Source organism: Cynocephalus volans, chromosome Y (genome assembly GCF_027409185.1).
Source record: "Cynocephalus volans isolate mCynVol1 chromosome Y, mCynVol1.pri, whole genome shotgun sequence".
Lineage (NCBI taxonomy): Eukaryota > Metazoa > Chordata > Mammalia > Dermoptera > Cynocephalidae > Cynocephalus > Cynocephalus volans.
Window position 1 is genome coordinate 750,242 of NC_084479.1, and position 8,511 is coordinate 758,752.

Here is an 8,511-nt window from a genome sequence, read left to right on the forward strand (position 1 = left end):
GTCTTTCAAATGATGGCAATATTCTTACGGTTTGCTCTTTCTTGTACGACTCCATTTACATTTGATTGTAATTTTATTTCCAGCTTTACCACTTTCATTTCTTTGCTGCACTTTCTTCTTTGTTGGCCAGTTCTCTCTTTCAGGCACCTACTTCTGTTAGGTGTCAGGTGTGTTTCTCAAGAAAGACAAGGAGCCAACACCACTACATACTTTGCTGTCTGTGCACAAACTGATCTGTAATTACGATTCGCCCCTGCTTTTTCAATGCAGTGATGTGTGAGTTGAAGAGCTAGTGGTGAAGTTTGTATTATATGCAATTACTCACAGTTAGCATACCGTGGACACTGAGATTTAAACTGTGTTCTAGGGAGACTGGTGTTATTTGAGTAAACTGTGGTGCCTGAAATTCAGCAATATTAAAATCTTACTAAGCAAGGACTGCCTCTGTGTTTTTGTGTGCTTATAAAATTATTTATCTCCTATGTGAAAGCTCTATTATTAAAAATACTTCACATTGTGAAAACTGAGGCATAAGCAGGTAGTGGACCCACAGCTAATAAGGAGTGGCCCCAGGACTTGTGTCCATGTGGTTGGCTCCAGAATCCAAGTATGTAACCTCACCACACTCTGCATTTCTTAAGTAACTCATTATTTCTTAGTTGACCCAACAAAACTAATTTACATTTCTTATTTAAAAATCTGTTTTCTTAAATAATGGATAAAATCTGGGGAGTCTTTCCCTTATTGTCTCACAGAGAATGACCTGATTCAGAGTAAGGAAGGAAATAAAACAAAACAAAACAAAACAGTGATTCACCCAATTACTAAAAATATTACCATTTCAACATATAAAAATTAATTTTAAAATTAAATCAATAAAAATCATTGAGACTTAAAATAAATGAAAACAGTGAGATGCTGAGCCAGCCTAGTTACAGCAGGAAAACTGTGCATGAATTAATGTAGCTGCAACCTAGCAGTTCTGTTTACTTTGTGGCAATTTCAGCACACTCCTAAATCGATTATTTTTCCTTCTGAGGGTGCCTACTATCTAGGCACCACTCAACAAATATTTATGGAGCCCCTACTCTATGACAGGTTCTATGTTAATTTCTTGCCTCCAGATCATGGTTTCTTTCCTTGTTTTGCATAAGACTGTAATGTTTAATCATTCTAGGTTGCAGCATAATTCCTTTACAGTAAGACATTACTGTCTGCACGAATCTGTTTATTCAAAAGTTGACATCAGTAAACTCAAGGGCATGCATTTGAAAAAGTGGAGTTTTCAATTATTTATTTCAAGTTTACTTATCATCTTCAGTCTCTACTCTCTAGAGCTCTGCCACCCTAGAAAACATATGTACTATAAATTTAAATCATAAATATGTACGGCAGATGAAACACAAGACATCCTATTAAGTTTGAATTGTTTTTTCACGGGACATTCTTTTACTAAAAACTATCTGTTGTTTATCTGAAATTCAGCTTTAACTAGGCATCCTGTATATTTATTTGTTAAATCTGACAATGCTAAACATAAATGAAAATCATACATGTCCATAAAAGAGCAAGCATTAGATGAGAATGCATTAGCATTTGTTTCCATCCATGAATAATATAAAAAAATACAAATAGGATACAAATCAATAGCACCACTCATTGTCACTCAAGGAAGACTCGGGTGGAAAATCCCCTGATCAAAGCAAACCTTTGATCAGCTGCAAAATAAAAGACTTACATGTGCCAGGCATATGTTAATGCGAAGGACTGCAATAAACCATGGGAAACATATTAGAGTCTGAAAGATGCTTGGAAGCCATAATTGTAGCATCTGAAATCTACATATAATTAATCCAGCTTGGCACAGACTAATCCAAAACCAAGCAAGCAACGTAACATATACTATGTGGAAAGTCTGAGGCAATGATCGGTAAAGATTTTCTGTAAAGAGGTAGATAGCAAATATTTTCAGCTTTGCAGCCATGCAGTCTCTGTCCCAACTACCCAACTCAGCCATTGTAGCTTGAAAATAGCCATAGACATAGACACCCATAAAGGAAAGGGTGTGGCTGTGTCCCAATAAAACTTTATTTACAAAACAGGAGGCAGGCCAGATTTTGCCCATGGGCTCTAAGAGGAGTTTGTGGGCATCTCCTTACACTATTGATAATCTTTATTCTCAGAGGAATGAAAAACAATTGTAAGAATTATTAAGTGCTGTCAGTCAACTCTAATGAAATATCCAGGAAATTTAACAGGCTTAGTTTGGTTATAAAAATTCAAAGTCTCCTTTGTAAGTGTAGTTAAGATGACGTAGTTGTATCTTATGAATAAAATCAACTGGTTTGTTAAATAAGTTCTAAATTTTGAGGGTCAGAAAGATTAAGTGATCTGCTTGTATGGTCTGAATCAGTACCGTTTAGGAATCCTGATTTTATTAAATGCAATTAGCAGATACCTGGATCTACCAAACCTTCACATTACTTTAGATTAGAACTCTGCAGAATAAAAAGTTCTATGTGGTTTCTTTGGATTTGATGTGTTATTCAATAACAACTAAAACATATTTTGCAAAAAATAATAATAATAGTAATAATAATACTATGTTTACTTAAATTTCAGTCAATCCCACCTTATTTCATTTTATAAAACGTTAATATTCTATCTCCTATTAATAACAAAATTACATACAGGCTGCTGGGCTGATTAATTTTTAGTTTTGTGTTCTTTCTTTTTCATTCAATAAAGAGAAAGAGTAAGGTCATGATGTTTTTTTTTTTTCTTTTTTTTAGATTTTTAAAATTTATTTACAAATACTGGCAACAATAACTAAAACCACATTAAAGGAATTGTTTTAGTTGACAATAGTTTATTCAGTAGAAACAGGTTGTCAGAAATTGACAGGTGCTTTTGGATATCACGGCCAATTACATAACTCCTCCTAACCAGGTACAATGAAGGACTATGTGTGCTCACCTATATACATAATATAATTGATGCACTGAGTTAACTGCTATCACTATGCTAGCCATGAAAATTTGAGCTGTATCTGTAAAGAATCTATCTTTGACTGGTTCTCACCAACACAGAAACTCAAGTACATTTTTTTGCTTTTTATTCTTTTCTGAATTTCTACCTTTTATCCAACTATGTCAGTTCTTGGCTCCAATTTATCCAATTCATCCAATGTCAGGAACTGAGATGATTCTAAACTGAGCATCGAACCCCCTTGAAAATTTATGTATTCATGATTTGCCTTGAATTCTAGGGCGCCTCTTTTTCTCTCTTTCCTTTTTCTTTTTTTGGCAGCTGGCCAGTGTGGGGATCTGAACCCTTGACCTTAGTATTATCACCACCACACTCTGAGCAGGAAGCTTCTTTTTCAGATTAGGATCTAATCATCTTTTACCTGAACTATTGCAACTGGTTCACATTTCAAAAGTTCTCAAAAATGCATTTGTCTCCCCTGTAGTCTGTTTTCTCTATTGCCACCATAGGTGTCTTTCTTAAAAAAAGAAAGAAAGAAAGAAAAAGGAACAGAACATTTTATTCTCTGCCATGAAAACTCTTCCATGGGTTTAACAGAATTAATGGCGTTATGTCTGAATTTTTATAGATGGTCCTCAATTAATTATTCCCAAAAGCCTAACACCAGCACACATATTTACTGAAAGAATACTATGCTGTTTATCATAATCCTGGCTTAATAAAAACTTGTAATTTTTATATAATACATCACAGTTTGCTAGTGCGAATTAGATAATGAATAACAGCAATAGATTTATTCTTGTTTACGTCATATATAATAAAAATGAATATATTCGTAGTATTAGCTCCTGACTGCTTTTGGTAATCAATCTTACAAATGCTTATTGTAATTTATTCCTCAGGAGGTCTCACAATGTTATTTGAAAACTGTATTAACTCACTTATTTGAATTGAACAATTTAGCCTGACTCTTTTGACAGGAAAGTCTGATACGGTTGAGTTTTCATATATTAAGAAATTTTCCAAATATTAAGAAAGCCTTATATGTTAGATCCACGGTTTTGACAAAAACATGTGTAAGGCACATTTTTATTTAAAAATGTAATATTGAGAAAGATTTATTGTAATTAGACAATATTTAGATTGTTCCCAACCCTGTCGTTTTAGGATTACAAGAATGTTTCTAAGGGAAAAAATAATTGGCAAAATTAATAATCATTTCATAAATCTTGTTAAAACTGTGTTTTGGGTTTAAAACAAGAATTTGGGAAAGTGAATGACTATAGCGACGGGTAGTAAATCCTTTTGAAATTCAGTGTTTCTAAGTCTTTGTGTCCACAGAGTTGAAGAAATAGTCAACAGCAGTTCAACGGTGGGGGAAGAGGATAGGTTGGGATCCAGGGGAGATGTGGCCATGTGTGGAGGCCTTTGGGGGGTGTCACAATTAGGGATATACTACTGACATCTAGTGGGTAGAGGCCAGACATGCTGCTCACTGTCTTAAAATTATCCAGCTCCCAAAGTCAACAGTACCAAAGCTGAGACCCTTATCATGGGTATATAAGTAAATTAAAATAGGGGGGAAAAGCTTCACTGATGTCCTAAAGAGATTCATTTTAATAAAGTTTATTGAACAGCTCTCAATGTTTATGTTTTAATTATGTTTTAAATAATATATGTTTATATACCTTCAATTAAATATGTAATAATAATTAAATGTAATAATAACACAAGCTACAGGAACTTTTTTTAAACTCTGAGTCTTCCGGTTACAAGAAATATTTTTAAAGTAAACATTTAATATGCAGCTCTGTTTTAGGTAAGGTAAGTCAAATAAGCCATCAAAAAAAGATTTTGAAGCATTGAATAATATTACTTTAAGATAAAGTTCTCTGAGGAAAGTAACAGGAACTAAAATGTAATCAAGGAAACAAAGGATGTAAAATTCCCCCTTACGAAAGAAGAGCTTCTTCAGGGATTTTAATTAATTATAATAGGTAAGAAAATGCTATGGTAATTAGATTGCATTGGAAATGTTTAAAAGCATGATGTTACAGTTTTGTTTTTAAATGTTTATACTCACAATGTGCTAGAAGTTTCCTCCTAGTTAAAATTATGATGTAGAATGTAGATTTAACAAAATGTGCTAGAAGCTGCTTAGGATGGCAAGATTTTAGAGAGCACGCCCACAAGAATGTTGCAAGACAGCCTTTGTGCAGGGCTGGTCCGACTCCCTAAAAACCAGGTTTTCAGGCCATTAAGTTCCTCCTGCGGTCACAGGGCCTTCAGACAGATGGGCAGAAATAACACCCTTCCCTTCCGAAGACCACGGGCCCTTTTCCACCTCTCGAAGCCCCAAACAGCAGCCTTTTATATCCAAAATAAACTCATGACATTAAGAGCTTTTACATGATAATTCCCAAATTATTGAGGTAACTAAATCATATTCTGATGCCAAGAGATCAAGGCAAAAAGAAAAATTCTGCATTGTCAGATTTAAAGAATGATTCTTCCAAAGGAAGGGAAATGATCATGCAAACGTTTCATTGGATCTTTTATTTAAATATTCATTAAGTGGATTTGACCTGTATTTATAATCCTCTTCCTCTGAAAAGAAAAGAAGGCATTTATCTGAGACTAAGAGCAGTTGAATAAGTTTGCGAAACGTAACACAAGATGGCAGTATTTCCATCTTCTCGTTCCCATGGACACACACACACACACACACACACACACACACACACACACACACACACACACACACACACACACACACACACACACACACACACACACACACACACACACACACACACACACACACACACACACACACAGGGGGAAAAAATAGCGTTTCTGTATTGACCAGTCAGGTGGAAGAACTTTAAAATCGTATTGGCAATAGACACAGCTGTGTAAATCAGGAAATTACTATTTAGATATGTGACTAATTTTCCCCTATAGTTTACTTTAAACATAGTTCACAATTATTACTTTTTTCTTAATTACTGAAGCAGTCACACATAGGTAGATAACCTATATTAATACTGACAATTAAAACATAAAAAAGGAAAAATGAAGATAATAATTAGTGAAATTGCCAAACTAGCATATAATGTCAGGTAAGTAAAATAAGTCATCAAGAAAAGATTTTAGGGGAGTAAAAATACAATTGCTTTCTCTCTAATTTTAGGTAAGCAAATCACACTTAATTAAAAGCATTTTTTTTCTTTAAATAACAGACGATGTAGCTTTACCTGAGCCTAATTTACTCACATAAATGATGAATATATAGATGATGGCACGTAATCTACATATTGCATGAAAATGTACACACGCATTTAAGAAAGGACCACAGTTTTAGATTTAATCTTTTGATAGATTGCAAAAATATCATGTATAGTCTGCCTGGTGTCAGAATTGACCTGGAAAAATGTATATTTGTGAAGCCAATGGGACCTGTTTCTTCCAAGTTGTGTGAATTTTGCAGACATTTAAAAAAATGTTTTCAGTGCCTCATTCAATTGCTTTCTCTCTAATAACAGGTATAATTTCACCCACCTGGTTCTCAAGAGTAGAAGAGGGAGCCAGTGTAAAACTGCCTAATCTAGCACATGTTATATTGTGCGTGCTCATTAAAACAATAGTAATCGTTGATTACTTCAGTTATTATTGCTTGTGAATTTGCATTTCTTTAAGATGGAGATGTGGCGTACAAAACCTTCAGTGAAACGGCTGCCCCTAAGGAAATCAGGGGCTTCTAGCTTCTGAGCCTTCTCTTCCTATATTTGCTGCCCAGGAGATGGGATATCAAGGCAATTACACCTTTTTTCTTTTTGCTAGTTTTGTACCCATTATCCCTCCCATCAAGATGAGATTTTATACCTTATTATTAACTTAAATCAAGGAGAAAGAAACTATTGTTTTAGCACCCATGTCGGTGCTTTTTGTATCTCATTTAGTCTATGAAACAAACCTGCACATTTTATGCTATTGTGCTCATTTTACAATCCAAAGACCGCAGATTTGACTAGGATGGTTTGTGACTTAGGTCTCAGAGCAAGTACAGTGTAGATCCTGGGGATTTCGGCACAGGTCTGCCTGCTCCCATGGCCCATGCACTTGGTAATACGCCACACTGCTCCCAGACATCTTTTTCCTTGTTAGCGGAAATGTGAGCACCAGCTGTGCAGGGAAGTTGTGGAGAAGGTGATGGAAGTCGGGGCTCACCATCTGCAAGGAACACTTGATTTGGAAATGCAAAGCCCAGCCCAGCATGCAGCCCGGCCCCAAAAGGAAGCACCTCCCCCCACCCCACAGTCCACTTAGACTCGCTCCTCTTCCCTGGGCTTCTCAGCCCACCTCAAGCCTGTGTCCTCTGAAGGTCCCTGGAAGCGCACTCTCAGTTCACTCTCAGTTCAGCTGGTACCGGTTCCTTGGGCTTTGAGTTCCCTATTTATTTGGGGTGTTCAGAATGAAGTTCTGGCATGGAACTTGCAGACACTGATTAATAATAATAACAATGATAACATCAGAAACCTAATAGGTAGGTTTCTCCCCAATTCCTGGCACTAGCTCTGGCGGTCACATGCATGTCCAGACTGCCCTGGTGATGGTGCTGTGGATATTTAAACCACCAAAACTGGCCTTCAGAAAGCAAGGCCTGTGCCCCGGCCTTTGGAACATGTGGTATTTTCTATTAAATGCAGAATTTGACTGCAGAGCTCCCAGAAGCCAAAACCCACTCAAATGCCATCACAGACAAAGGGTTATATTCTCTCCCAATCATCAGACTTTCGAGGAGTCTGTAGTCAGCAAAATAAAGCAAAGCTGGCTGCTGCCAATAAATGCTCCCCAAGGTACTGGTGGCAGTTCCAAATAAAGAGCTCACATCATTCCCCTCTGCTGCCACCTTGTTCTGATGAAATGTGTTCTGGTCTCCTGCACCTGAAATGGATTTGGCGTCCCGGTTAGTGCATGGGTTTTTTTGAGGGGCACATCGAGACCACATGTCCATGAACACACACAGCCTAGCATGGCAGGTTCAGAGAAGACTGAGCTGCAGAGACCAGAGGCCCCAGCGGGTCCCGTCTCATCTGCTCCTGCTGTTGAGGTTTTCTCCAACCACAGGCGTGGTTGGGTAGAGAAGAGGCGGCCCCTCTGAGAACCCTGATTCTGGACCAGTAATCCTGGGCTGACCCCCAGGGATGCTCTGAAGCTGGGGAGGAGGCGACAGTTGTCTCCTGCCTCTGCCTCTGCCTCTGCCTTGCTATTTATTACATCACTTCTGCTGAGAAATTCAGGCACCTGTGCTTTTTCCTTTCCCTTGCCTTTTTTTGCCTTCTCTTTATTTTAATCAGTCTAAAGGATTTATCAAAATCAATACAGCGTCACCTTATATCCAATGAGAAAGTAGAAATATTTGGACTGACTGTAATCTCCTGACACCATTAGACTTTACTTCCCTAACATTGCACAGGTCACCTGGCATTTGACAGCCTCCCTTAGAACGAATAATCTAAA